We start from the raw sequence: 27,905 nt of genomic DNA, 5'->3' as shown, positions 1-27,905 counted from the left end.
GATGATCATTTGCCAAGTTGACTGGGAATGTGTGACCTCGTCGCTGTAATTTGTTCAAAACGAGCTCCTCAGGGGTGCCTGGGGGCTCAGTCGGCTGAGCGTCCAACCCTCAGTTTTGGCTCAGGTCCTGGTCTTGTGGGTTTAAGTCCCCGAGATTCTGCTTGGGATTCTCTCTCTCTCTACCTCTCTCCCACTCGCGCTGTCTCTGTCTCTCTCAAATAAATAAATTTTAGGAACTTAATAAAAATGAGCACATCAGATAAAAATAATCGTAGACAAAATGCAACAAGGAAACCCCGGGAATTTTAAAAAGCCATCAATCCTGTGCCCCCACTCCAGAGGTCGCCAACAGACGCCCCCCAGAGGTCCAGGGCGGACGGAAGAGGAAACTGGAAACCCTCCTCTGCAGGTGAGAACAGACTCATGTCTGTTATGTCACCTGGATTCCGCGTGGCCTTACTATGCGTCTACTGTGTGCACGAGCTCCTCCAGGCCCCGTGTCACCTCTGTCCCACGTGCCCTGGGGCCTCAGCGGCTTGTTGCCTGCACCCTGAGGGACACGAGATGAGGGGACACCACCCGAGCCCCTGCGGCACCCGGGGCCCGTGGAACCGGGTGATCTGTCCGCACTTTGCAGCAGGAGCTCACGGAGGAGTCAGTTCTGTGGCGACGGTGGGCGGGGGGAGAGTGAGGGAGTGCGCAGGGCTGAGGAGTGCGGGGCGCCGGGGGCACTGGGGTCCCCGGAACGCTGCCTCCGGTGGCCGCACTCCTTCTGGCTGGACCCCCGTGCCGAGCACAGCAGCCACCTGGCCCGGCCTCTGCACGCACGGCGACAGGACGGAGAAGGGGACGCCGTGAGAACAGTGACCTGATGGTAACAGGAAGGAGTGGCCACAGGAGCTGAAAACCGAGATCGGGAGGAAAATGAGTCGTCTTCACAGATGAGGAGAGGCTGGAGGCAGCAACCGTCCCCGGGGCAGGGGCCTGGCCTGGGTTTGTCCCCACGGAGGGTCGGTCCTGCATAGACGGAGAGAGTCTGCCGGGAGAGGGGAAAGCGATCCCTTCTGGAAACAAGGTCCACGAGCAAGCGTTCTGACCTGAGAGTCGCTGCCCCGCCACTCCCGAGTGGAGCACGGGGCGGAAGCTCGTCCCCATGGCACCTGCCAGCGTGGAACCCGCAGGTGACCCGAGAATGCCTGGCCGCAGCCCGGATCCCACAGCATCCCACAGACAGGCCACACCTGCGAAGGCAGAGCTGTGCTCGCCTGACTGAAGGTTCAGCCCCAGCCCCCCCGGAACCGAGGCTGCCCGCGTAATCGTGAGGGAGGCGGAAACTACCCCCTGCAGGTGTCCGGGCGCCCTCGCCACGCAAGGTCCCCTGCAAATTTCTGAATTCCAGAACAATGGCAAAGAAAGTCTGTGCCGTCTTAAGCCTCTAAGTTTGTGGCGATCTGTCTCGGAAGCACAAGGAAACCCCTAAAACGGGCACCTTCCTTGACCGCCTGAGAAAGGACAGGTCGTGTACGCTTGCGTTCTCCAGAAAATACAGCAACAGCAACAACAAAACCAGAAATCGAAGACTGAACCTACAGTGCCTCATAAAGAGAAATAGATCTGAGAGGTTGCAAGTTAGCAGAAACACACAAAAATGTTACAAAAGGTAAAAATTGTCACAAATTGTCACAGAAGGTTCTAGAATATGAAGCCATGAGGATTGTAACATCGTAACAGGGAAGGGAAGGGGGACGGCAGGAAGGTCGTAGGAACTGAACCGCTGTTATTCTTTCTGCAAAAGAAAGGAAGAGTCAGAAGGTTAACAGAAATGACTCGGGGCGCCTGGGTGGCTCAGTCGGTTAAGCGTCCGACTTCGGCTCAGGTCACGATCTCGCGGTCCGTGAGTTCGAGCCCTGCGTCGGGCTCTGGGCTGATGGCTCGGAGCCTGGAGCCTGCTTCGCATTCTGTGTCTCCCTCTCTCTCTGCCCCTCTTCCTCTCATGCTCTGTCTGTCTCTCTCTCTCACTCAAAAATAAATAAACATTAAAAAAAAACGAAAGAAAGAAATGACTCAAACCAAAGAGACCAAAAAAACCCAGCGGCCGTGATCTGCAGGTGGGTCTTGGTGGATCCGTGTCTGTGGACCCTCGACGCCACAGAGGCACGAATGGTTGTTGAGGAAATAACGTTAAAAACACTCCTATACACTTGAAAACATCAACACATAGGTTCAAAAGCTCGAAGAACTCGGAATGGAATTCATATAAAGAGAATGACACTTGGGCAAATCAGAGAGAAATTGTTGAAAACCAAAAGTAAAAAGAAAATGAAAATGACACGTAGAAAGAATGGAGACACAGGACACCCACAGTCGATGCTGAAGTATCATCGAAAACAGTGCATATCGGAGGACGAGGAACAAGCGATTTAAAGTAAGCAAAATATCTGTGCCAACCTAGAAGTCTCTGTCCAGGGAAAGGTCCTTCAGAGCGCAGGTGCAGTCAAGGTGTTTTCGGGGAAACACGGGGCCGAGTTTGTTCCCGGGAGAACCGTGGTGCAGAGGGACTTTGCGGTGGAAATCTGTCTGCGGGAGCGGGGCGGGGGGGGGGGGCGGGGAGCAGGAGGCAAACTGGGAAGTCACCAAAGGCCACCTTCCTTCTGCTGAAGCAAATGTCGCGAAAACACGCGGCACCCACCGCACACGTGGAAAAACACGCTCCTGGGAGAGGCTGGCACGGACAGGAAGCGCTTCAGGAACGTTCTAGGGAAAGTACGCTAAATTCACGAGGGCGTCCCGGAGCATGTATCACTTTAAAAGAAAATAAAAAAGACATCACTGAAACGCCAAGAGGTTTATTTTCTTCCCGTCGTGATGTCACCTCCCGTCTTAAAACAACCACAAAAGCACACAGAGCATCTGAAACACAGATTTTTCAGACACTGGAAGGCGGCCACACCCAATGGCGATCCTGGGGAGGAAAAATAAACAGCCCCAGTGAGCCCCACGATGGCCCCACGACAGCCCCGCTCACCTGCCGCCTGGAGGGGCTTCCAAGTAGAGGCTGCTGGGCTCCGTTTGGCACAGAGTGTGGCATGTGCAGTCAAAACACAGGAGAAGGAGGCATGTACAGAAAGGATTTGAGGGTCTACAGAGGGGTCCCATCGACTCTTTGGCAGAACGGTGGCCTGCTTATGAGCACAAGGAACAGCATGAGGAACAGCATCGCAGGAAGGGCAGGCGGACCCCGGGGCTCCCTGAGGCTGGGCAGGGTCTGCGCTCCCGGTGGTGGGGTAGACCCACCTAACAACACAGAGGGCACCGCCCAGGCCCCCCCCCCCCCCCGCCCTCCCCCCGGGGGCATCTGCCTCCCTTGGCCGCCAAGCCAGTCGGACAGCGGACTGCTCCGGACGCACCCCTACAACAGTGAAAAGCAAGTCTGGAAGAGGTGCAACGGAAGGAGTGAGTTCACCACATCTCAGGATCCGTTCCAACAAGGAGTAAGAAATGGAAGGTTTATGCTATATTATATTATATTATATTATATTATATTATGCTATATTGTGCTGTATTGTGCTGTATTATGTTATATCACACTATATTATGCCATATTACATTCATTATATTATATGTATACACTACTAACAAAACTTCCGCAAATGAAAAACAATGCCTCAAAAGAAAAATTCACTAAACGAGGTTAAGAGCACATTCGACCCTGTGCAAAGACAGTATTACTGATCCTCTGAAAACAGTCCCAAATGAAGCACAAAGAGAAAGAAAGCCGAAGCAGTAACCTTCAGGATAATACCGAGGAGCCGAATACACGTGTAATTGGAGTCTGGGACCCGGGACAGGAGGGAAAACATGTATTTTAAGTACTCATGCTCAAAAATATTCCAAATTGATGAAAACTGTAAACTCATAAGGCTCAAAAGTCCAGCAAACCTCAGGCTAAGAAATATGACGACAGGGGCGCCTGGGTGGCGCAGTCGGTTAAGCGTCCGACTTCAGCCAGGTCACGATCTCGCGGTCCGTGAGTTCGAGCCCCGTGTCGGGCTCTGGGCGGACGGCTCAGAGCCTGGAGCCTGTTTCCGATTCTGTGTCTCCCCCTCTCTCTGCCCCTCCCCCGTTCATGCTCTGTCCTCTCTGTCCCAAAAATAAATAAACGTTGAAAAAAAAAAATATATGACGACAAGTACATGAAAACACATCACCCAGATAGCAGATCAAAGACACCGCAAGAAGAAAACCCACAGACCAACATCCATCACGCAGATGTCAAAATCTTTTAGGATGTTTAGCAGAACAACTCCATCAACATAGTAACAGGATAACAGATCATTACAGATGACAGTAATGCCTGGAATGCAAGGCTGGCTTAATACTAAAACCCAGTTAACATAATTTACTGTATCAACAGAGAACAAGCAAAGAAAAGATACAGAAGATACAGAAAACGCGTTCGCCCGTTTCATGCGCGCGCCTGACGCGAACGGACAGCAGCTCGCCAAGCTGCAGACAGCTGCGGGGGCTCATAAAGGACAGAAGCAAAACCCCTACGACAGACACAGTGCAGTGGGGTCGAGACGTCTCCCTGAGGCCGGAGGGAGGCGGGAACGCCCAGTCTCAGCACCCCGTCCTGGAGACCCCCGGCCAATTCAGTGGGCGAGAAAAGATCCAAAAGTCTCTCGGGTTGGAGAAAGAGAAGAAAAAGGGTCTTCGTGTGCAAGTGACATGATCATCTATGTAGAAAATTCCGAGGAATCTACCAAAACAGCCATTCTAACTATTGAGCGAACACAGTGGCTGGATTTCAGGTCAGTTCGCCAAAACCAGTGTCTTTCTGAATGCTAGTGACAAACAACTGGGCATCGAAACATCCCTTAAAAGTCTGTTTACCGTAGCTATTGACAGCATCGCAAAGGTGCTTTACGTTGTTTAAGGTCGAGGGGTCGGGAGGGCTGTGCTCCTTTCTGGAGACACTGGGAGAACATCTGTTCCTCCTCTTCCGCTCCTGGAGGCCACCTGCTTTCCTTGGCCGTGGCCCCGCCTCCGTCTGCAGAGCCCGCAAAACCGCTTCTCGCTTCCTCTTCCCCCACAGTCACACCTTCCTCTGACCACAGCGGGGAAAGACTCCGAATGTAAAGTTTATTTGGTTACAGGGGCCCCCCTGGATAGTCCAGGATAACCCCCTCTTCTCCGGGACTCCACGTTCATCACGCCTGCAAAGTCCCTTTGACAGAAGCTAGCGAGGTCACGGTGTTCAGCGACTGGGGCTCGGATATCTGGGCGGGGGCGCTACTCTGCCTCCCACAAATAACTCTGCAAATGGAGAGATAAACCATACCGTGGTTGGATTAAAGATTACTGTCAACTTACGAGTCCTCAGTAAGCTCATGAATGTGATCTCAACTAACATCCTGATGTTTTTTTTTTTTTTTTTTTTTTTCTGGAGAAATGAACAAGTTTATTCGGACATGCAAAGGGGCCGTACGAGTCATGGTAGCTTTGAGAAAGGACAAAGCTGCAGGACATACATGTCAGCTCTCAAGACGTAGCACAAACACACCAGGAACAGAATCAGGACAGAAGGATTATATGTAATAAGCGAACAGAACTGAAATCCAGAAGTTGACCCACGGACATAAGGTTAATCGATTTTTTGACAAAGGTGCCAGGATAATTCACTAGGAAAGGGCAATATTTTCAGGGCGCCTGGGTGGCTCCGTCGGTTGAGCGTCCGACTTCGGCTCAGGTCACGATCTCACGGTTTGTGGGTTTGAGCCCCGTGACGGGCTCTGTGCTGACAGCTCGGAGCCTGGAGCCTGCTTTGGACTCTGTGTCTCCCTCTCTCTCTGTCCCTCCCCCACTGATTCTGGCCTTCTGTTAAGTAAAGATTTCTTAATAAGGTAGAAAAAACTTGATTGCAAGTGAGACTTCATGAAAATGGAAATGTTTGCTCTTGCAAACACACACGAAAATGAAAAGGCAAAGCCCAGACTGGGGGGAAACAGAAAGTTGTGAAACGCACGTACCAGACCTCCATCTGGAGCATCCACCGGCCCCTCACAACTCCATGTAAGATGACAGACCAAACATTTAAGAAATGGGCAGATATTTGAACGGTCGCTTTACCTACGAAGATGGACACGTGTCTAGTGTGTGTGTGGATGGATGCCCAGCCTCGCCTTGGCCCCTGTGAGAACTGAAGTTCCCACCAGGACGTACCACTCCACCCACGCTGCCACGGCGAACATTTGGAAGACCGGAAACACTGAGTTTGCAGACGCTGTGGATGTGGAGTGTGGCATTCTCGCGGCCACTGGTGGGAGTGGAAAGAGGAAACTGCCCAGCGGCTGTGTATGAAGTGCAGTTCGATGCACACGTACTCTGTGACCCCGTAATTCTGATCCGAGGTGCGTATTTTCCTAAGAAAAGTGAAAACGTGTGCCCACGCAGACTTGAGGGTCAAGGTGCAGGCAGCTCAGCTCTCTCTGGAATACCTAGAAAGTGCTGAGAACCCAGATGCTCATTGCCTGGTGCACACGTGTGTACCTGGGGGCACGTCTGTACTACGAATAGTGGTCAGCGGCAAAGCGGGACAAAACAGGACGCTTTCACCTGTGCCACACACCGACCTTTGGGAAAAATAAGATAAAAACGGACAGGGAGGCAAACCATAAGAGAGTCTTAAATAGAGGGAGCAAACTGAGGGCTGCTGGAGGGGAGACAGGTGGGGGGATGGGGAAAATGGGGGATGGGGATTAAGGGGGGGCACCTGTTGGGACGAACTCTGGGTGTCGTACGTAAGTCATGAGTCACTGGGTTCTACTCCTGAAGCCAAGACTATGCTGGATGTTGAGTAACGTGAATTTAAATAAAGATAAATAACTAAACAAACAAAGCAATAAATAAATAAGAAAATAAACTACAACTAAAAACGAAATGAAACAAAAGAATTAACGTGAAACTCAAAAAAGGAAGGAAAAAAAAACTTCAGAGCCGGGGCAACGGAGAGGAGGGCCGCATCGACGGGGGCTGGCGTGGGCGCGTGGATTGCCCGCCACGGGGCACGGCAGGTCTGGGGGCTGATGGAAGAGTTGCCTGCCTCTGCTGTGGTGGCGGTCGTGGTAAGAAAATTCATGGAATTATTCGCTTGAAATGGCGATCTTACCGCATACGAAACATACTCCCATCGGGTAAAGCAAGCAAGACCCGAGCAGAGGGAAAAGCTAGTCAAATATGATCGGTTCGTGTCAGATAAGGCGGGCAGGAGGAGCCAAGGGTGGACGGGGTAAATGCAAGACGGAAGGAGACAGGGTTGGGTCAAGTGGCCGTCTCGTATAAACGGACGAAAGGCTCCAGCGGAAAGTTAGAGCGGACGGACAGCAGGGCTCGTAGGTGCTGCTTCCGGAGACACGACGAAACACGAAGAACCAGGCGAGGTAACGGTGACGCCAAGCGGGAGGCACGTGTGGAACCAGCCGTGGCCATGCTGAGGCAGACCCAAGACCGGAAGTGGTATCGGCCGGAAGGCGCCGTTGGGTGATGCAGGGCAGACGCATTGGCTCCGAAAGGGCATCGCTCACGTGTGCGCACGCAGAAGCCGAGCTTCAGATGCTCTCAGCGCAAGTCTGCGGAACCGACGGAGGAAAGGGAGCCTCGGTTGCCGGGGGAGAGCCTCTCTCACACTTCAAGCAGCCACCCCGTGCGTAGAAACCGCGATGGCGGAGTCGGTGGCGTTCAGAAGGCGCGTCCACACCACGGAGCCACTCACGCGGATCCACTCCTAGAGCGCCAGCGACCAAGCAGGACCCCCGTCCTTCCCCAGCGCTCACGGAAAGGCCCCGCGCCCAGGGACTGAAATCCCACCGCTGGAATTCCCGATCGTGAGCGAAGCTAAAACAGAAACGGAGGACGAGACGGTCACTGTCTGCAAACGGACGGCCCACTTCTCGACAATCCGTTGGTCGGAGAGGGAATTCGCGGGGAGTACTGGGAAACATTAACCTGAACAATAGTGGCGACAAAACTATCAAAACGTTGGGACGGGGGCGGCTGGGTGGCTCAGTGGGTTCAGCCTCTGACTTCGGCTCAGGTCACGATCTCACAGCTCGTGAGTTCAAGCCCTGCTTTGTGCTGACGGCTCGGAGCCCGGAGCCCCGTGGGATTCTGTCTCCCCCCCGTCTCTGCCCCTCCCCTGCTCGTGTCTCGGGGAGCCCAGCACGGCAGAGGGCGGACGGAGCATCTGTAGACACGAGTTCTCCCTGGCCTTTCCCGGGAGGGATTTCAAGCAAGCCCTCTGTGCCTCAGTTTACCCCTCAGCACAGAGGGCACAGCACCCCTGCTTGGCCGCTCTGGGAGGCTCATGAGGCTGGGTCTGTGAAGCAGGACCCTGCTGTCCCCCGTGAGCCCTGTGACTCCAGACGAACCTTCAGAGCCTCAGTTTCCCCACTGGTAAAGCGAGAATCTCCTCACAAACCCCACAGCCAGAGCCCCATGTGGTTCCGTCCTGAACCTTCCTGCCGGTCTCCTCACCCCGCGGTACCTGGTCTGCGGGGGACATGCCCCCAGTTCTGTCCTGCAAAGCCTCTGGATGCTTCCGAGGTCAGGAGCGAGACTGGGTATCGGGGACAGGGGTGGCCACGGGGACCCGAGGCAGATCCAGACCTGGGGCTGCCAGAGACAGGAAGGGGCTCCAGGGGCAGACGAGTGGGCCCAGGACGGCAGACACTGAAAATGCAAGGAGATCCGAGATTCCCTTGAAGGATCAGCATCCACGCAGCCCCAGGGCTCACGCTAGGCCATCAGAAGGGCGCTGACTCACGACCTTGACCACCCCGCCTCCTCCTCCAGGCAGCCCACAGGGGTTGCTTCTGTGCGCGTGATCGCCAGCAGCTTGGGAACTGGCAGGATCGATTACCAGCCCTCCGTGGACTTGAGTAAATGTCACACGTTCCCCCCGACACCTGTCATGCTGACCCGGAGCCTGACCCCTCCAAAACCAGTCCAGTGGCTTCGAAGGTTTGCATCCAAGAGCTCTGGCGTCTGGCCTTCCCAGAGCCTGGCGCTTGGCAGAGTTTCAGAAAACAAAGTGTCAATTGCCAGGCACAGCCGAGGACAGGCCCGCCACACGGCCCGTCCGGGAGAGGCAGTTAGTGGCAGAATTAATGCAGGTTCCAAGTCAGCGTCCACTCTCGGGATGGACGGCGGCTTAGAAAGCGTTCGCCTTTTTTTTTTTTTTTTTAAGCTGCCTTCTAGATTTTTCACTTTCTGTAGAAAGACAAATAGGGCAATCCACTCCACGCGGTGAGCCACAGGCAACCGGGGCGGTAGAGGCTCCTTCAGAAGAAGGTCACAACGGTGGTGATGCATCCCTTCCCCGGGGCTCCCCTCCAACCGTCCCGCCTGACGCAGACCCCTGGCTTCGCGCTCGCTCTGCGGGGAGGAACAGCCAGCCGCCTGGGCGTCTTCCCCTACTTCCCAGATTTCATTTCAAATCCCAGAATCTGCAGCCCGGCCCTGCCACTTTCCCACTGTGGCCGTGGGGCGCCACGTCCTCTCTCCGAGCCTCAGTTTCCGCCTCTGTAAAATGGGGAGAAAGACGTCCCCTCGCGGGGTTGGCGTGCGGACTCAGGGCGCAAACCCGCCCGAGGTCCCGAGAAAATGCCTTCGTTCAACGGAGACCAGGACGGGCACCGCGCGGCTCGCGCAGTGACCCGAGTGTGCGGCGGTGGTCGGCGTTTTGGAAACCCCGACGGCGTTCCGATGCACGTGCCTTTGGGCGCTCCCCCCCCCCCCAAAGGTGGTCCAGAGAAGAGACGCACGGATCCCGGAGCCCCGGGAGCCGCCTGACGGCAGCCTGCGGGGTGGCTGGGAACAGAGACCCGTGGGGGCCAAAGGCGCCACCAGACCGTCCCCAGAGGGGCAGCGAGGACGGCGGGATCTTGCTGCAGACGGCCGGGCTGCCCCTCATTTTCAAAAACTCAACTGATGGAAACAAACAATCAAAGACAAAAATAGTTCGCCGGCTCCTTGCAGCCCCCCATCCCTTGCCTCTGGCAACCGACCATCTGTTGTCTGTGTCTCTGAGCGGGAGGTTTGAAGATCCACACACGGGAGGGACCGTCTGTCATATTTCACTCAGCCCGGCGCCCTCGAGGTCCGTCCCTGCTGCTGCCAAGGGCAGGGTTTCCTTCTTCCTTAGGGCTGAGCAGTATCTCATCGAGTAGCACCACCCCTTCCCCATCCGATCATCCGTCCGCGGACACTCGGGTCGCTTCCACGCCGTGGCCACTGCGGACGGTGCCGCAGCCAGCCTGGGGCGGGGGTGGGGGCTGCGGAGAGCTTTTGGAGCGCGTGTTGTTTCCTTCTTGTAAATTCCCAGAAGTGCGAAGGCTGGGTCGTGGGGTCGCTCTGCGGTCAACTCTTGGAGGACCCTCCACGCCGTGGTCCAGGGCGGCTGCCCCCGTCTGCGTTCCCACCCACAGGGCAGGAGGGGCCCCCTTTCTCCGCGACGTCACCAGCGTCGGTTGTTGCCCGAGTTGCTGCTTTTAGCCGTTCTGGCGGGTGTGGGGTGGCGCCTCGTGCCTTTGATTTGCATTTCCGTGACGACCAGCGGCGAGGAGCGTAATTGCGCGTCTGCAGATTTGGGGGACGGCGTCTGTTTAGATCTCTGCCCGGGTTTGAGTCGTGTTGCTGTGTTGCTGCTACTTGACTCGGCGAGGCTTTTATCTCCTGAGGGCATCAGCTCCTCATCAGACACACGAGGCACGGGCACTTCCTCCCCTTCCGGGCTCTCTCCCGCTTTGGTGCTGGTGTCCTTTCTGTGCAGCAGATATTTAGTTCCACGTGGGTCGTTTGTTTGCTTTTGTCGCTTTCGCCTTTGGTGTCCAGGGTGGAGAAGTCACCGCCGAGGCCGAGGCCGAGGAAGACGGCTCTGCCTTTGTCTGGGTGAGGGGTCCGGGGCAAGCACTGCTGACCGTGACTGCTCGGGGAGGCGGCCGGGTCGCACACGTGGGAAGAGAGGCCCTCGGACGCTCCTGCAGGGGCAGGTGGAAGCAGGCTCGGATGGATGCCCGATGGCTCTGAGCTCAGGCCGCCGCCGTGGGCTGTCCCCAGCTGAGTGTCGCAGGGTGAGGCGGAGACCTGGAGCAGCGCTGAGGGTGTGGAGAGCGGAGGGCGGCCCACGCGGGCTGAACGGCTCCTGCTGAGCCCGGGAGGCCCGGAGAGCGCGGGCGGGTGGGCGAGCCGGGAGCAGGGGGGAGGCTCGCAGGGCGCAGATGGCGGTGGCCGCCCAGAGCCCGATCCGAGAGGCCGCGGGCCGTGCTGGAGGGGCGGACCTTCATCAGGCGGCCGGCGGGGAGCCCCGAAGGGTCCAAATGGACACATCCTTGTCCTTGCGCACAGTGGGGCGACTTGAGCCTGGATTGGAGGGCAGGGGGCCTGCGTCACAAAGGGGATCATGAGACCTGAGGACAGGAAGCGGGAAACAAAAGCGGGTTGAGCAAAGGGTCCTGACTGCGGACGAGGGGGCGCTGAGAGAGAACGGTGCCCGCCCGCTCCCGAGAAGGCGCACAGTGGGACCTCCAGAGACCGCTCGCGGGGCTTGTGGAAGCTCATGGACTCAGGCGGAGATTCCAGAGACAGAAACCGCAGACAAAGCTGAGTCCTTGGTAACCGACCGAGGAAAAGAGAAGAGACCAAAATGCCGAGAATTCATAGACGCGGCATCAGGGACGCGTTTATGTTTTCCGGCCTGGGGCTGGCGTGGCACAGGTTTGGGTAACAACGAAACCGTGAAAATTCATAAGGCCAATCTTACCCCGTGGCTCTGACACTTGGCGAGAGGGTCACGCAGAGGGGTCAGGGCGCCGCGGGCTCGGAGGGCACGTAGGCGGAGAGGTTTGTGCGCGGTGAGGGGTGGGCTTGGCACCACTTCCTGAGCTGAGATCCGGGAGCCACAGCAGGTTGGGGGGGAGGCGGAGCCCGGAGATGCACTTCCGCAGGAGGCACCGCGTGGGCCGGCCGGGGCCGCCTTCCCTGCGCACGCGGGACCCTCTGGGGTGAGGCTGAGCCGTCACCGCCGACAGACGTGCTCGCCTCCCACGAGCCCCACGACGATCGCCGCTCACAGAGGAGGCGGGTTCAGAGCCCCCACGCCCAGTGGCAGCTGTGACTCTGCGACAGAAGCGAACACGGAAAGCAGGGCGCTGAGGCAGGGGAAGGGTTCACCAGCTTCGCTGAGGCAGCAGAGGCCAGCGGTCCTTCCGGGACCCCCGGGGCGGCAGCAGCGGGGACGTGGACGGACGCGGAGCATGAAGGAGGCCAGTCGGTGAGTAAGACGGTCCTTGGGGCTCGGCTGCACGTGGGGCCCAGGGCCCCGGGGCTGAGGGGCGCGGGGGGGCTGTGGGGGTGTCCGCCTTCCAAGGCGGGCTTGGGGGGCAAAAGTAAGACACCCATCGGGAGGGAGCAGAAACACAAACCCCTTCCTGGTCTCCACGCGAATCTGGGGGAGCGGCTTTCGTGGTGGAAACCTCCAGATTGGCGACTGTGCAAAGCACGGTGGGCCTGGTTTCCCCGAGGGGGACGCTGTAGCCCCAGTCTTGCTTCTGCCGCGTGTGGAGGTGACCAGGGTGGTTCCATCTCCTTAGTGGTGGAAGGAAGGCCACGGTCACAGGGGACACTTGTCCCTGGGCCATTTCTCAGACCTGCACGGTGTTTTCCAACACGCTGCTCAACCGTGAAGGCAGATGTGTTGACGTGCACTCGAGCCGTAACTTCCCCCAGACCCCCACCTTGCCGTCTAGGGTCTTAGGGACCCGGGTCCCACGCCCCAGGGCTGGGCCTTTATGACGTCGCTGGTCACGTGCCCGTGGGAACGCCTTTGGGTGGCGGAGGCCCGAGACCCCTCTCGGGAAAGCACGTTCTGAGTGGAGGCCGGGCCAAGATCTCCCGCCGCCGGGACTAGACCATGAGCGACATCGGAGACCCACCTCTGTCGGCGCCCACAGACGCGCCCATGTGTGCATCCGGGGTCCACAGATGATCGCGCGTGGGAAACCCAAAAAGGACCCCTTAACCACAGCCCCCAATATGCCTGCGGAGGGTCCCCTGTTGGAGCAGCCCCGGGCTCCCCAGTATCCAGGAGAAGCCTGATGAAGGCAGGGACATGCGGACGTGGTAACTGTAATGTGCACCGGGCTGCAGGGGGGCGGGGAGGGGGTCCCCATCACCAGAATGAGGCCTGCGGGTGAGGGAGGGGGAGCGGGCCCGGGGAGCCCCGCCTGGGGACAGGAGCCCTTTCTGGCTGGGGGAGCACACAGAAGGGACTCAGGTGACCTGGGGAGGCCCGGAAGCCCCCCCACAAAGTCTGGGGCCTGGCTCTGGTCAGGACCAGCTTGTGCCCAGGACCGAGCCTGAGCCACAGGGCAGAGGAGAATCAGGCAGGACTCAGGGGTTTTAGTCTGAACCGGCCCCACCCCGGGACCTGCCCGGGGCATGGGGGCGCCCACCACGTGGGCCGGGAGGGCCTGCAGCATCTGTCAATGCTGGTCCCTCCTCACTGCCCCACGGACAGGAAGAGAGGGGACATACCTGCCACCGTCCACGGTTATTCCTGAACTCCTTCTAGAGCATTCCCCGGGGCTCTTCCCGGAGACCACGGGCTGAGCTGGGGGGCTTCCCCAGCCTGCCTCCCCCCTTGGTGCCTCCTGGTCCGAAAACAGCTCAGGAAACACCTCCACCCCCATTTCCAGACGTAGAAGGAACACACGGATGCTTCCGTCTCACGCACACCTCGGAGACAGTGGGACTCGGACTAACGCGCTCGCTCGGAGGGCCAGTGCCTTTTAGAAGCTGAGCGGATGCGCATCGGGGCTGTCGCCGCAGGCGGGGGCTTTGCCCTGTGAGCGGAGGTCATCTGTGCCCCGAGGACCAGACGGGAGGCCCGGAGGCGCGGAGGCCCGGGCTTGGCTCAGGCCCCTGGGGGGCTGGTGGGAGGCGTTCGGGCCAAGGCGTGCCGCGGGGACTGTGGCCAGGACGCTGGGCGCCCGGGACACAGTCAGTCTCCATGGCGCCACTGGGCCTGGAGCCGCTGGGGGGCTGGCCCTCCAGCTCCCGTGCCCCTCCGGCCTCTGGTGACCTGGGGACAGCTGCTGAGTCCGTCTCCCCCGGGGCCCAGGGCAGCCCTGCCCACCAGTGCCCAGCAGTTTCTGAGGGAAGGGGCCCAGGGGGGGGGGAGGGGGCTGGGAGGCTCCCAGGCTGTAATTTGGGTGCACTGTGGGTGTGCGTGAGCGTGCCGGTGTGTGGGTTCCCTCCTCCGCTGAGGCGGGCCTCTCAACGTGACGCTGCGGGCACACGACGCGGGCCGCTCGGCCCCCTGGGCCCAGGCCGGTCCGCAGCCCCCCTCACGGGCAGCCCCCCCCCGACGGCACCCCCTCCGTGCGCAGCCCCCCCGTGGCCCCCCTGCGCCGATGCCCGAGTCTGGCAGGTCGGCAGGTTTTGGCAAACAGAGCAGGGGGCGCTCCCGTCGAGCCGCCTAACGTCCTCGCAGAAACACGGCGGGGTATGCGGGCGTCACTTCCTTACCTCCGAGGCCGGTGGAAGCGTGGCCCCACAGACACCATCCGTGGCGGGCGTCAGTCACGCTCGTTGAGGACGCGGCTCTCCCAGCAGGAGAACGGCGTCGTCTGTGAGTCGCACACGGTGTCGGTGGCTGTCGTGAGACCCTCGGAGATCTCTGCAGCCGAGACCAGGGCGGCCGGGCCCCCCTTTGTGCCGCCCGACCCCAGGCCCCCCGGGCGGGAGACCCACGTCTCTAGAGCCTGTGCTGCCCTGCGGGGGAGCAGAGCCCTGGTCAGTCCGCCCCGGTGGACTCGGGGGAAAGTCAGTCCCAACCAGCTCTTTAAACACCTGCGGGGAAAGTCTGACACACGGGTGAGGAGGCCGCCCCTGATCTAGGCTGCGTCCCTCCGGTTTCCTGTGTCCAAGGACTGCCCTTTCCTGGGACTCCTGTCCCTTCCTGTCCCCTCTTGCCCCTCCTGACCCTCCCTTCCCCTCCTCTCCTCTTCTGTCCTCTCCCTCCTCTCCCCCTGCTGAAACACGACCAGAAGAAGCAGCCCCTCCCCCACCGCCGCCCTGTCCACACAGCCGGCCCCTCTCAACGCCCCGAGAGGCTCCACCTGAGCCCGGACAGCACTCTGCCTCTGTCCCTAAGCCTGTCCTCCCCGGGGGTCCCTACACTCACCCTCAGGGGTCTGGCCCAGGCCTGGCCCCAGCCCCTGTGTCACGCACCCCACCCCCTCGCCTCTGTCGCTGGCTTCGTGCCCCTGCCTCCTGGGTGCAGCCGGGGCCCCTCCCACTGCAACACCGGGCTCACTGGGCATCTTCTGTACGACCCCCTGCATCCCCCTGGTGCCCTGCTCCCCCCTCTGCTCCCCACCCTGCACAAGGGGCCGAAGCCATCTTTCCATGCCCACAGTGGCCCCGGTCCTCCCTGCTGAGAGCAGGACCCGACAGCAGGGCCAGGGGTTCGGGGGGCCTCGTGCTGGGACCTCTGGCTTCACCTCTGCAGCTGACACAAAGCTCCTGCCTCCAGTCCTCAAGGAAGATGGTGTCCACACTCAGGCTTCATCCCCTTCTCCCGCAGGGGAACCCCAGGTACCCAGAGGCCACTGTGCCCGGGGAGCACTGTCACCTGCTGCAGGCCCAGCCCCTCTGCCTTCGTGCCCTGGACACAGTTTTGGTTGCCGGTCGGCCAGGTGCGCCCCCCCCCCCCACACCCCGGGCGCAAGGTGGGAGGCGACTCAGCCGGCTCCCCGCAGGCCCCTGGGCCTGGAGACTCAGAACCAGTTCATCCTTCCTCCTGAAGCTGTGAGCTTCCCCCCCTGGGGCCGAGGCCTGGGTCAGTCCTCAGGCAGAGAGGGGACTCTCTTGGTGACCTGAAGATAACAGCTGCAATGTTGCTGGCTGGGGCCTTTCTGGAGCCCTCACCCCGCGCCCTGGCAGTGTGGGGTGACCGAAGGGCGGTGGCCTCCCCTGGGGCCGGGCACACTTCGCAAACCTTGAAGACAGAGCTTGGCGGGGGTCCCGGACCTCCCTCCCTGGCAGGCGGCCCGGCCCCTGGACTCTCTTCACAAGCCTGCCACGCACCCAGGTTGCTGCCCGTCTCCAGCGAGAGCTCTTGGGCCACTCGTGGTTGCAGGCGACAGAAACCCCATCAGGGTGACACAAGCCCGGGGACCACGGGGCGCGGCTGGGGGGGGGGGCTGCCGCGAGTTGTCAAGTGTCCCCGGGGACGTGGTAACGATCAGCCACCAGCCAAGTAGCCGAGTGGCCTCACGCAACAGGAACTTACTCTCTCCAGTCCTGGAGGCCAGAAATCCAAAATCAAGACGTCAGCAGGGCTCCGCTCTCTCGCAGTCTCCCGGGGGGACACTTCCAGCCTCTTCCAGGGCCCGGTGGCCCAAGGTGCCCCGTGCTGTGGCCACATCATCCAGTCTCCACCTCCGCCCCCAGGCCCCCACCGGCCCAGAGACCAAGCACAGGTCGTGGCTGCCTCCCCCACAGCAGGCACGGATGATGGTGCCAGCCCTGCTCAGGCCACTGGCGAGGACCCCGTGACACGAGGCTCCGATCGCTCGTCCACTGGAGACCCTGACCCCGGCGTCCTGCCCTCTCAGCTTTCTGAACATCCTCCCTGTGTTCGAGACAGCCACAGGCAGGTGTGCAGGGCAAGAAAGCGACCACCTTGTGCGCCTGGAAGGGGGGTGGCTCCAGGCAGCAGATGTTAATCAAGCTGGACCCGGCTCAGCCCGGAGCGACTGTGCAGACACAGCCGGTTCCTTGGGACAAGCTCATTATCCCAGAAAGGATGGAGGTGGAGGAGGGGGGAGGGGGCGGGGAGAGAACCCCTGCTCACCCAGGACCGCGGGATCGCAGCATGAAAAATGGCCACAGTGGAACCGGCCATCCCCGAGGCCGCTCAGGGCCAGACACTGTACGAATGACATCATTAACGGGTCGATGCGTTTCCATGCTCCGCGGGCGCTTGTGGAGGTGGGTCTGCTTTTGGAAGGCCCCCAGGCTCACCGTCGCTCGGGTGACCACGGACAGGCACGCGGCCAGGCGGGACCCGCTGCATGGTGCGGCCCACCGATCCATTGGGGGAGCAGGCAAGGAGGGGGTTCTGAGTGACGGATGTCCTTCTGGAAACTTCCGCACTTCTAATGCCTGCCGAGGAGTCCGTAGACCAGGGACACCTTGGCCAGAAGAGGCCCCAGCTGTGCCACCAGCACAGCAAGGCCACCAGCAAGGTGGGCTGAGCCTCATTTTCCATCTCATGTTCCCACGAGGGACACTGCCCCCTGCGCCTCGCGGGACAGAGCCCACACGCAAACGCTGGGGCGAGAAGTCCCACGGCCCTTCATGGCCCGTCCCTAGGCAGCTCGTGCCGGAGTCGGGGGGGCCCCAGGGCAGTGGACATCACTGGGGCGTGTGCAGGGCGCATGCCTGGCCCTGGGGGCTGAGCAGAGAAGGGACCCCTCACACCCGGGGAGGGGGCTCATCACGGCTCCTTGTTCCCGGAGCTGGGTCCCCACATGCACGGATCCCCTCCAGGTGCAGACACGGACCCTGGACCGGTGGCTGGGGGTGGGGGGCACAGCGCCCCCCAGGAGCATAGCCCCTCGTCACTGTAGGCAGGAGCCTCCCCAAAGCGCACAGGACTCGCCCGAGCCAAGACTGCTCTCCTGCAGGCTGACTGTGTGACTCCTTAGTGTTCTCAGACGAGGAGGGACTGACGTTCTGACGTTGCCTGGGCAACACGAGCACGTGCCCGCAGCCCAGGGTCCATCACAGCCCGACGCTGCAGCATTAATGGAAAAATATGCAAATGGATTCAGTGTCCTCCTTGGGATGACACCACTGTGTGCCCGGGACGCAAGCTCTGGTTTTCCCGAGGGAAAGGTGTCGCTGCGGGTCTGGTGATGGCGGGGGTGGGCGGGGGTCCCAGGCGGAGGGAGCCGCACGGGGTCTGTCACCGCCCCCCACTGCCCCAGGGAAGACGGGTCTCCCGCCCACCCCCCTGCCCAGCACCCGAGGAGTCCGGGAGGCGCCCCAGGCCGGAGTGGGCCGCGGGGGCCTCGAAGGTCCAGGACATCACCGCTACCACATTCAAAGCCGTGACGCAAGAGGAGGCCCCGTCGGCGGGGTGTCCCGAGGAGGGCGTCCCCGACAGGCCTCCGTGACCCCCGGGCCCAGCTGACCACCTGCTGCGCCCGGCACTCAGGGCCCAGTTGTCAGACAGCGGCCACATCCCAGGGGCTGGGTGTTCTGTCTGTAGCGCCTCCTCCAGGGTTTCGACCACCCTCTGCTGCGAGGCCCAAACAGGCCCCAGCCCCCTGTCCCCAAGGGCCAGGCAGGGGAGGTTCCCGGGAGAGCAGGGGAAGTAAGTCTCTGCTGACGGCCGGCCAGGTGGTCAGACCTTGGCGGGGACTCTGGGAGCCCAGGACCCCGAGCAGTTACGGAGGGTGCTGGGTGAACGGACTTGGGCGGGTTCTTGCCCACACTGGGCGCTGCAGGGATGAGACGCCCAAGGCGGGCCTGGTGCCGAGGCCTCAGGGAGGTCACGCGGGAGTTCTGGGCCGCCCCTCGCCATCGGGGTGGGGGAGACACAGACAGAGGGCGCTCTCCCGGCCCCACAGTCAGTCTCCGCAGCCCCCTCCCTCCCCCCTCCCCCCTCCCCCCTCCCCTAGCTGGCGGAGGAAGCCGGGAGGAAGCCCAGGGAGGAGAGGCTTTGGGACCAACCAGAACAGCCGTGGCCCCCTCCCCGGGGGGGGGGGGGGAGTACGGAGCGTGAATAATCGAGACCTGAATTAGCACACCAGGGACAGATCAACTTTTTCCTGGCCACTTCATGAAAAAGAAGGGACAGGGCGGGAGCTCCTTCCAGAAGTTTCTTTTCACGGCTTCTCCGACCAATACTTGCTCCTCTGAGCTCTGGCCGCAGCCCTGTCCCCTGCTCACCAGGCTGGGCGGCATCGTGGGCCGGGCCGCACGGCTTCTGCAGAAAGGAAGCCCCACGGGGCCCGGGCGCCAGGGGAGGGTCCACAGGGGTTTCAGAATAAAACTGTGACCCCAGGATCGGCCACCGCCTGCTCTCCTGGCCTGGAGGGGGGCACAGAGCTGGTGGCCGCCCTACAACCCTCGTGGGTGAGGATGGTGTCCCTGCATGGGACCTGGCTGCCACCCCGGCACAGAGGCGCCTGTCCGGGGCTGGGGCCTCACCCGTCCACCCCACACCAGCGCCAGACGGATGGGCCTGGAGGGCTGAGCGGTTCCCAGGCCGCCGCCTACCAGGAGCTTGGCCCAGATTTGCTCCAGAAGGGCCCCGCAGGTGGGCGGACACGGGACCCCCTCGGCACCGCCGCCCAGCACATTCCGGGTCAGACGGTGCTGCTGCCCTACTGGGCGCCTGGCGGAGCTGGAGACCAGGGCCCGAGACCTCTCCTCCTTCCCTGCCCCTCCCTGCCCCTCCCGGACCAGCTCAGGTGCCTGCGTGAAATCAGACCAGACGGCAGCCCCCAGCCTCGCCCGGACCCCGAGAGGCCACCATGGCTCTGCCCTCCTGCGCCTCGCCCTGCGGGACGGCTGTAGCCGCGGAGCCTCCGTGGGTCGGGGACGCCACGGCTCAGGAGGACGCTGAGAGTCGCGGGTGTGTGTGAGGTGACGGCCTCGGAAGGACGCTCGGGCTCCCCCCGCGGGGCTAAGTTTCTCAAACGCCATTTACCGTCTGGCTTGAAGCAAGGGGACACGTGAGCAGGGCCGCTTCTTAGGCGCCATCAGGAAGTGGCCGGGCCGTGAGGTCAGGACGGGGACTTAGCACGTGAGGCCCAGGACCCCCCCCCCGCCCCCCGCGACGCCCGCAGCCGTGGTTTTCCGCCCGGAACTGGGGCCGCCAGCGAGACTGGCCCCGAGGTGGTGCAGAGGCCTCGGTGGTCTGAACACCGCCGTCCTGGACGCCGGGCCCCCCGAGCCGCGGGGCCAACGTCACCTTACAAGGCCCTTGGGGGACGGCCACCCTTGGCCCTGCCCCAGCGCTGTCCTAGCTGCGGACATTCCCCCCGGAAAGAGTAGAATCGAATCGGGACGCTTTCCCATCCTACACCTGCCGCAGAGGGGAACAGAATTAGGTGCCCGTCCCCCCGCCCCCCCAAGACACCTGTCTCCCCCCCGCCAGGCGCCCGCGCACAGCCCGCCTCTCCATCAGACAAGGGCATGGCTGAGGCTCCCGGGCTGCGTTCCGATAGGGTACGGACCGGAATTAAGTGCTGGACCTCCTTCGGGGACACGAGAACACGTGCTTTACTTAACTATTCAGTTCTCACTGTGCCCAACCCCCGTGATTTCAGCTCTGGCTCACGGTTGGTCACTTGCACATGATCCCGGGCGTCCCATCCAGTGCCCCGGCCACTCCCCTGCTCGGCCTCCTTCCCCCGTCGCCGGCCGGGTCCTCCGTCCGCCTTCCCTGCTGTGCCCTTGTCGGTGCTAACAACCGGGTGCCCCCCCCGCGCCCCGACTGCTCCCCTCTCCCCGTGCAACTGGCCCCCAGTACCTGCACTGCGACCTGGCCCCCACCCGCCAGCCTCTGCCTCACCCCTCCCTGCCCACCTCGTATCCTGCCTTCTTCCCGAGACCCCTTCCGCTCACCCTCTGCTCCGCCCCACGTGAAGACACCCCTGCAGACAGAGGCCCAAGAGCACAGCTGACCTGCACCCCGGGGGCTGGGGTTGCACGGATCCTTCCCGAAGTCATGGAGTTAGCCTGGAGGTAACCAACGGCCCTGGTTCTGGACTGTGGCGCCCGCCGGCACGCCCGCCGTCTGTGAGTCTCAGGCCAAGATTGCGCATCCGTGTGTCCTCTCCGACCTTGCTCACCAGTTGGCACAGAGGGAGCCTAGGAGTTAGATTCTAAAGCTGATTTCTAGAAAGACCAACCTGTCGGCGATTTCCGTGACACGGGCCACCGGAGGAATGTCTGTCTGAGCCACCGAGGGTGGCCGTGGTGTCCAACACAGCCGCCAGCACCTCCCGAATCATCTGCCTTCCACACTCTTCCAGTCTGGAAACGTCTAGAAGCCCTGCTCTGCACCTGCCCACCCTGAGCCCTGCCCTGGGCCTCCTTGAGGTGTGGCGGGGCGGGCTCTCCCGAAAGTCCAGGCTTCCGAGCCGTGTGTCCGTCTTCGAGGCTGTGATAGACTTCAACGGCCCGACCCACCCCAGGTTTTGAAAGCAGAGGACCCGGTTCGAGCCCTCCAGCGTGGCCGGCTGTGGCTTCAGGCACCTCTCTGGGCTTCCGTCCCCATATCTGTAAATATCGGGGTGGCAGGAATACCCATCCTGCGAATTCAGAGAAGCAGTCTAGGGTCCCTGGAGGCCGAGAGGGGATCCCACACGTCCGTGGGCTGCAGGAGTGGAAGGGAAATTGGCCTCGGGGGCATGTTGTGCTGGCTCCTTCCTTCTGTGGCTTTGATTTATGTCCCTGTACCTGGTCCCAGTGGATTCCCTATTTTAGCAAATGGAATACAAACAGGATGAGTCGGCCCCAAAAGCTGTTGCACCTGCAGGTTGTGACTCAAAAGGTGTTTAGAAGAGGGAAGGAACCACCAGCTCCTTTGTCCCCGCAGGTGCTCCGAGGGCCTGGGGAGCCCGTGTCCCGTAACCTGGCCCTGCGTCCTACAGGAGGCAGAGCCCCCAAAGGCTCGCGTCCCTGTGCACGTGGTCTCAAAGCCACCTCAATGCCCACAGCAGAGCGTGCATGGGGTCAGTGCCCCTGGTGTGCCCACATCTGTGTCCCTCTCCCCAAGCCACCCAGGAGCAGTGGGCTCCGGGCTGTCCCTTTGAGGCCACCCTCCTGAAAGGTCCCTCCTGGTGAATGAGAGGGTGCCCCCCAGAGAAACAGACTTGAGCAGGTGCAGCGTGGGGCCGTCAGAGGGCCCGGGGCAGAGGGCAGCGAGAAGGGGGTGCTCCGCTCCCCGTGATCAAGGACCAAAGACTGCAGACTCTTCCGCCCCCAGCGGCTGAAGCAGACCTCAGCGCCTCTGTCACTCCAGGGAGCTCCTCCTCGGGTTTCTCTGGGAGGGTCCCTCCCGTGGCCCCTGACCTGTGAGCGGTCGGCACCCTTGACCCTGCGAGGTCCTCTCTCCCCAGCCTGTCTCTCCCCACACCCCTGCAGAGGGGAGCTAGGCGTCCACATCCTCGCACACAGTTCCGCCCACCCTCCTGTGCTGTGCGTGTCGGGTAAACTGACACCAGCTTCCAGGAGACCCATCAGGAGGTGTGGACTGTGCATGCCCTCGAACGAACCACAGCACCCGGGGGGTTCACCTGAGACCGGTGTGAGCCCACGCGGGCGTGTTGAGGGGCCGGTGTGAGGTCACACGGGCGTGTGCGTGGGGGCAGGTGTGAGCACGTGTGGCACGTGACCGAGTTGTGACCAATGGACACGAGCAGAAGGTACGCACACCCCTCCCGGGCAGTGGTCTTCAGAGGAATGGGCGTGCCCTTCCTTTGCCCGGTTTCCTTTCGGCTGAGATGCGGATGTGATGGCAGGAGCTGGAGCAGCCACCCTGAGCCCCGGGTTGGCAGCCATGAACTGAGATGGCGGAGTCACCCCACCCGGCGGGCACTGCCCACCTCTGAGCTGCTGAGTGAGGCTCAGATGACATGGCAGCGAGGCGGATCGGTCCGGTGAGCGTGGCAGCCACTCGGACACTTACAGGGGACAAGGTGCAGACAGCACCCTGAGCTGGAAGCGGAAACCATTTGCGCCGCTAACCCCCTCTTTCTCCATCGAGGAAGTCCGTGACTGGCCACACCACCGACCCTCCAGCCCCAGGAAAGTTACCTGCCCCTCGGGCACGGTACCTCCAGGCTGTCACAGAGCCTTTGGCTTCCAGCCCCGCTCGTGGGTGGCCAAAAAAAGAGAGGGCGGAGCGGGACACCAGAGCTCAGAGGGCTCGGCCGACGGGCTGCGTCCTTCCGATTACCTTTCATCGGACGAACCGGCCACTGGCCCCGAGCCCGGGGGGCGTGGTGCTGGGGAGCGTGAGGATACCTGAGGGCCCTGTCACGGCTTTGCGTTTTACCAGAAGGCCATCTGCCCTGCTTAAATATGAAAACCGCTACCGTGCCTCCCAGGAAGCCTCTCGACCGAGAGCGTGCTAACAGAAAACGGAGGAAGGACCCCAAGCTGCCCCCAAAGCCACAAAAGCTTCCGTGCCGTGAAAAGCCTCTCGTCCCGCGGCGGACGACGGAGGGCACGCGGGGCACAGAGGAAGCAGGTGGAAATCTAACCGAACCACCCGGTGCCAGAAACGTGGGCACGTTCAGCCATGCAGCTTTTTAAAACTCCTCGACTTCGAACAAAGGGGAAAATTATACGGTATTAGGTTAATGGCTGCTCCTACACCCAATTAGGAAGTGTTGAGCCCATATTTAAAAGGCTGTCTGAAGGACCCCCACGTCACCGCTCAGTCCGGCCCTGGCCTGGAATGCACCTGAGTCCTGAGTGAGGCGCCCACAGCCCCCGCCTCCTGTCCGGCCCCCGATCCCCAGGGACAGGTCCGTGCACTGAAACACCTCCCTGCGCAGAGCGAGCCCCCACGGGACCCCCAAAGCCACCTCCTACAGCCGCCTGTCCCCTGGGCCCACTTTGCTTCTGTGCCGTCAGTTTTTTCCTGCCGGGGGTCACCGCAGCCCCCGTGTTCTCGGGAGCCTGGCCCCGCTCACGCTGGTGAGAGCCGGGCCCACCCCCGCCGGCTGCCCTGTGCCCTCGGGCAGGCTGTCCGCACTCTGCCACGGCCATGCACGATTCCACACAGCTCCCTCCCTCCTAACTACGCAGCCTTGGGCTTTGCCCCTTCCACGTCCCAGCTTGGCTCGGGGACAGGGGGACGGTGCCCAGCTCGCAGGCCACGCAGGAGGCTGGGCGTGGGGGAGGCACGGGAGTCCCGGCACCTGTCAGGAGAGCTTGCTGGGGCCGCCGCAGAAACAGCACGAACCGGGGGCCTTTCAGGAGCGCCTTCTCCCTGCGCCTGGAGCCACACGTCTGAAACCCAGGTGTCAGCAGGGCCGTCTCCCCCCTGAGGCTCTCGGATCAGATGCTTCCTGCCTCTTCCAGCTCCCGACGGCTCCAGGGTTCGGTGGCTCGCGGCCACGTCTCCGTGGCCCTCTTCATGTGGCTTCTCCCCTCTGTGTGTCGGGGTCTCAAAATCACCCCCTCCCCCTGGCAGGGACTCCCCTTATGCATCTGGAGCCCGCCCAGATAATGCCAGAGGACGGCATCCTGAAACCCTTCATCACGGCCCAAACACCCTTCTCCAGATGGCATCACGCCGTTCCCAAAGATGAGGGTGGGTGTACCTGGCGGGGGCTCCCGCCCAGCCCGGCTCACTTCCCAGCAGGCCCCGTTCCCAGCGCCCGCTTCTGCGTGTAGGAGACCTGCCCCCGATCTCCCTCCTGTGCCTCTCACCCCACAAGCCTACCCTGACCACCAGAGCCTTTTCCCCTTTCTCCAGACTCCCAGAGGGCCATGCCCACGACAGATGTGCGGCCCCGGTGGCCCCGGGCCCCGTGCTGTCACCCCTCGGCCTCCCTCCAGGCCCCCACCGCCCCCACCTGCGTCAGAGCCCCTGCCACAAGGGAGCCCGGCTCCGATCTTCGGAATGACGTGTGGAATCAGACCCCGGCCGCGCTAAAGGAAAGCCGCATCGCCCCCACACGGCGCGCGGGGTCTGGACCAGGAAGCTGGGACGCGGGCCGTGCCGGCCGGGACGGGGGACGGCCCCCAGATGGGCGCCCTGGAGGGGAGAAGCTGACCGGGCCACGGCGCTCTCTGCTCTGAGGGTTTGATTGAATGGGGTTTCGGGTTTAGCTTCACTGGTTATTGCAGTTTCCCCGTTATTTTATTGTGCAAATTCCTAGGAGCGTCAGCAGAATCCGGAGGTAAACCGAGCAGCCGCTGTGAGGTGTGAAAATTACCCTCAACTAATACAATCAAACTATTTGCTTATGGGATCGCTCCATGGAAATGAGGCCTCGGGGCCGGCGATCTGGCGGAGGGCTCAGGTCACCTTCCCGGGCCGCCGCAGCCCCCACGGGACCGGCGGGCTCGCTTGTGCGGGCTCCACGACCATCGGCAGCACACCCCCGGGGCCAGGCAGGGCGGGCGGGGCCAGAAAATACGTCCGTGCCAGGTACTCCCTCACCCGCAAATGGGAGCCCCCCCTCCCCCTCGCCCCCCCGCCCCACACCAGACCTCAAGGCCAGGCAGCCGGGGACTAGAGGCTGAGCCTCCTGCGGGACCCCAGCTGCGCCGCGAGGGAGTGTGTGGCTCCTGCCGCTGTGTGTCCCCAGGGCCTGGCCCTCCGCGCCGGCCACGTGACGGAATCACCTGAAGAGTGTGGCAGTCCTCCTGGCCGGCCACACCGAGAACGGCCACAGCAGAATGTCCAGGCGGGAGTCTGGCTCCGGCACACCTCACACACCACACGGGTCTCTGCAGGAGCAGCTTTGCTCGGAAACGCTTTTGCAGAGAGTTCGGGTACAGTCTCCCTCACTCATCGGAACATGAGCCCGGACGACGGCCGGGAAGGACTTACCTGCAGGGCACCTTTCTGCAGCGTGTGCAGAGACGAGCCAGGCATGCAGGTGTCTCTTCAGGTCCGGAAATACTTAAGGAGCGAGTGGTGAGTGAGGGCATGAACAGATGCATGGACGGGGGAGTGGGTGGGTGAGTAGACGGATGGGTGATGGGTGGGTGGATGGATGGGTGGGTGAGAGATGGATGGAAAATACATGAGACAGAGATTTTGTTGGAGGACTGCACAGAAGCAGAAGACAGCACCCCCAGTCTGTGGGAACTTTAAAAGAACCAATAGGTTTGGGTGCTGGGTGGCTCAGTTAGTTGAGCATCTGACTCTTGGTTTCAGTTGGTGAGTTCAAGCCCCACGTGGGGCTCTATGCTGATGGTGCAGAGCCTATGTGGTCTTTCTCTCCCTCTCTCTGCCTTTCTCTTCCTCTCTCTCTCTCTCTCTCAAAAACAAATAAACTTAAAAAAATAAAAATACCAATGGTTTACTGAAGCAGCACGTGACTCGGTAGCTGGTTTGAGGAGAGTCAGGGAGATCCTGTGACTTAACACTTAACGGAGGCTGAGCACATGCTGTGCTCCTGGCCCTGGGCCTGGAACCTTCCACAGGAGTGGATTCATTCCATCTACTACTCACCCCTGTTCACAGCTCCCACATCTCCCCACTTACAGGTGAGGAACCAGCACTCACAGGTGCTCACCTGCTGTCCTAAGCCTGTGCGTCCAGGAGACGGCAGGACTGGACCGGCACTCTCCACACACAGGAGGGGGACTCAGGGCCCGCTGGGCACCAGGGGGGACACAGGGAAAGGACAAGCGTCTTCCTCAGGCCCTGCACACACCGGGGGAAGGAGGTGGGGCCACCGCCCGTCCCAAAGAACCCCTCCCTCCCCTCCTGGGGCCCCCAAGCTTGTTCTTGGACCAGTTCTGAGGAATAAGGAGAGTTTAGGGCAGTGAAAAGACTGTGATACTATAATGGTGGCTAGAACTCACGATACATTTGTCCAAACCCATAGAATTTCCAGCACAGAGACCGGACCCTGCTGTCGGCTACGCACTCTGAGCGATAATGATGTGCTCAATGGTCGTAACAAATGCCCCACTCTGGTGGGGTTGTAGGCAATGAGAGAGGCAGCGTGGGGCGGGGGGGGGGGGGGGTACACGAAGTCTCTGTTCCTCCCGCTCAAGTTTGCTGCAAACCTAACACCTAAACAGTAAAGCCAGGAGGAGAGTCCCAGGCGGGTGCACGGACCCTGGGGTCCAGAAGGCAGTGGAGGATACGTTGCACGTATGAGCAGAGGGAGAAGCCACAGCGGGCACCCAGGCCAGGGCGTGAGGCTGGGGACCGGGCAAGCGCCGGGCTCTCGGCCCCCACGTCCAGCCGTGAGCCACCCGGTGCCCAAGACCACCAGCTGCATCCCCAAGCTGAGCTGTTTAAATAAGCCCTTAGCTATTTGTACATAAATCTCCATGGGGAGGATGGCAACGTGGTCTGATTCTGAGTGTGGTTTCTGCAGCATTCTAATGATTCCATCAATCTGCAAAGCATGTCTCTCGGATCTGGCATAATTAAATGCTGAGTTATTTGCAAATGAAATGTTTAAAGCAAGAAAAGCAGCTGGAAGTGTCCCAAGGCCGAAAGCCGGCAAGCGGGTCTGCCCTGCTTGTCTTCTCCCCCCGCCCGACCTTCCTCCTCGACGGCCGGTGGCAGCGAACGGGAGCGCGGACAGGAGGGCCGAGGGCCCCAGAGCCCGGCCCCCACCTGGGGCAGGCGGGGGGGGGGGGCAGGCTGGCAGCGGGGGCTGCAGCCGGATTCCTCCCCCCCCCCCCCCCCCCGCTCCGCTCCCAGCAGGCAGGGTTCTCAGAGGGCGGGAGGTTGTGGTGGCACGTCGCAGCCAGATGCTCAGAACAGCCCCGCTGTGACAGAGCGTCATGACCGGAAAACTAAGTGATGAGCCCCCTCCGCCCCTTCAGAGGGAAGTCAGGGGTGCGGTCAGCCCCAAGGCAGAGCTGGAGGGCAGGGCTGAGTCAGGGCTCCCTGCGGGATGCCACAGGGGCCCGGGGCCAGCTTGTGTCTCCCGGCGACACGGGGCATTAGCGCAGGTGTGTGGGGCTGCATGCGTGCGGGTGAACGTAGGCGAGTGCAGGTACGTGTGGGCGGATGCAGACATGGGGGTGTGCACAGGTGTGTACAGGTGTGGGGGTATGCAGGTGTAACTTGCAGGTGTGTGCATATGGGAATGTGCTGGTGCCTGTGGGCG

The sequence above is a fragment of the Prionailurus bengalensis genome, chromosome B4, assembly GCF_016509475.1.
Source record: "Prionailurus bengalensis isolate Pbe53 chromosome B4, Fcat_Pben_1.1_paternal_pri, whole genome shotgun sequence".
Lineage (NCBI taxonomy): Eukaryota > Metazoa > Chordata > Mammalia > Carnivora > Felidae > Prionailurus > Prionailurus bengalensis.
This window is presented reverse-complemented; position numbering follows the sequence as displayed.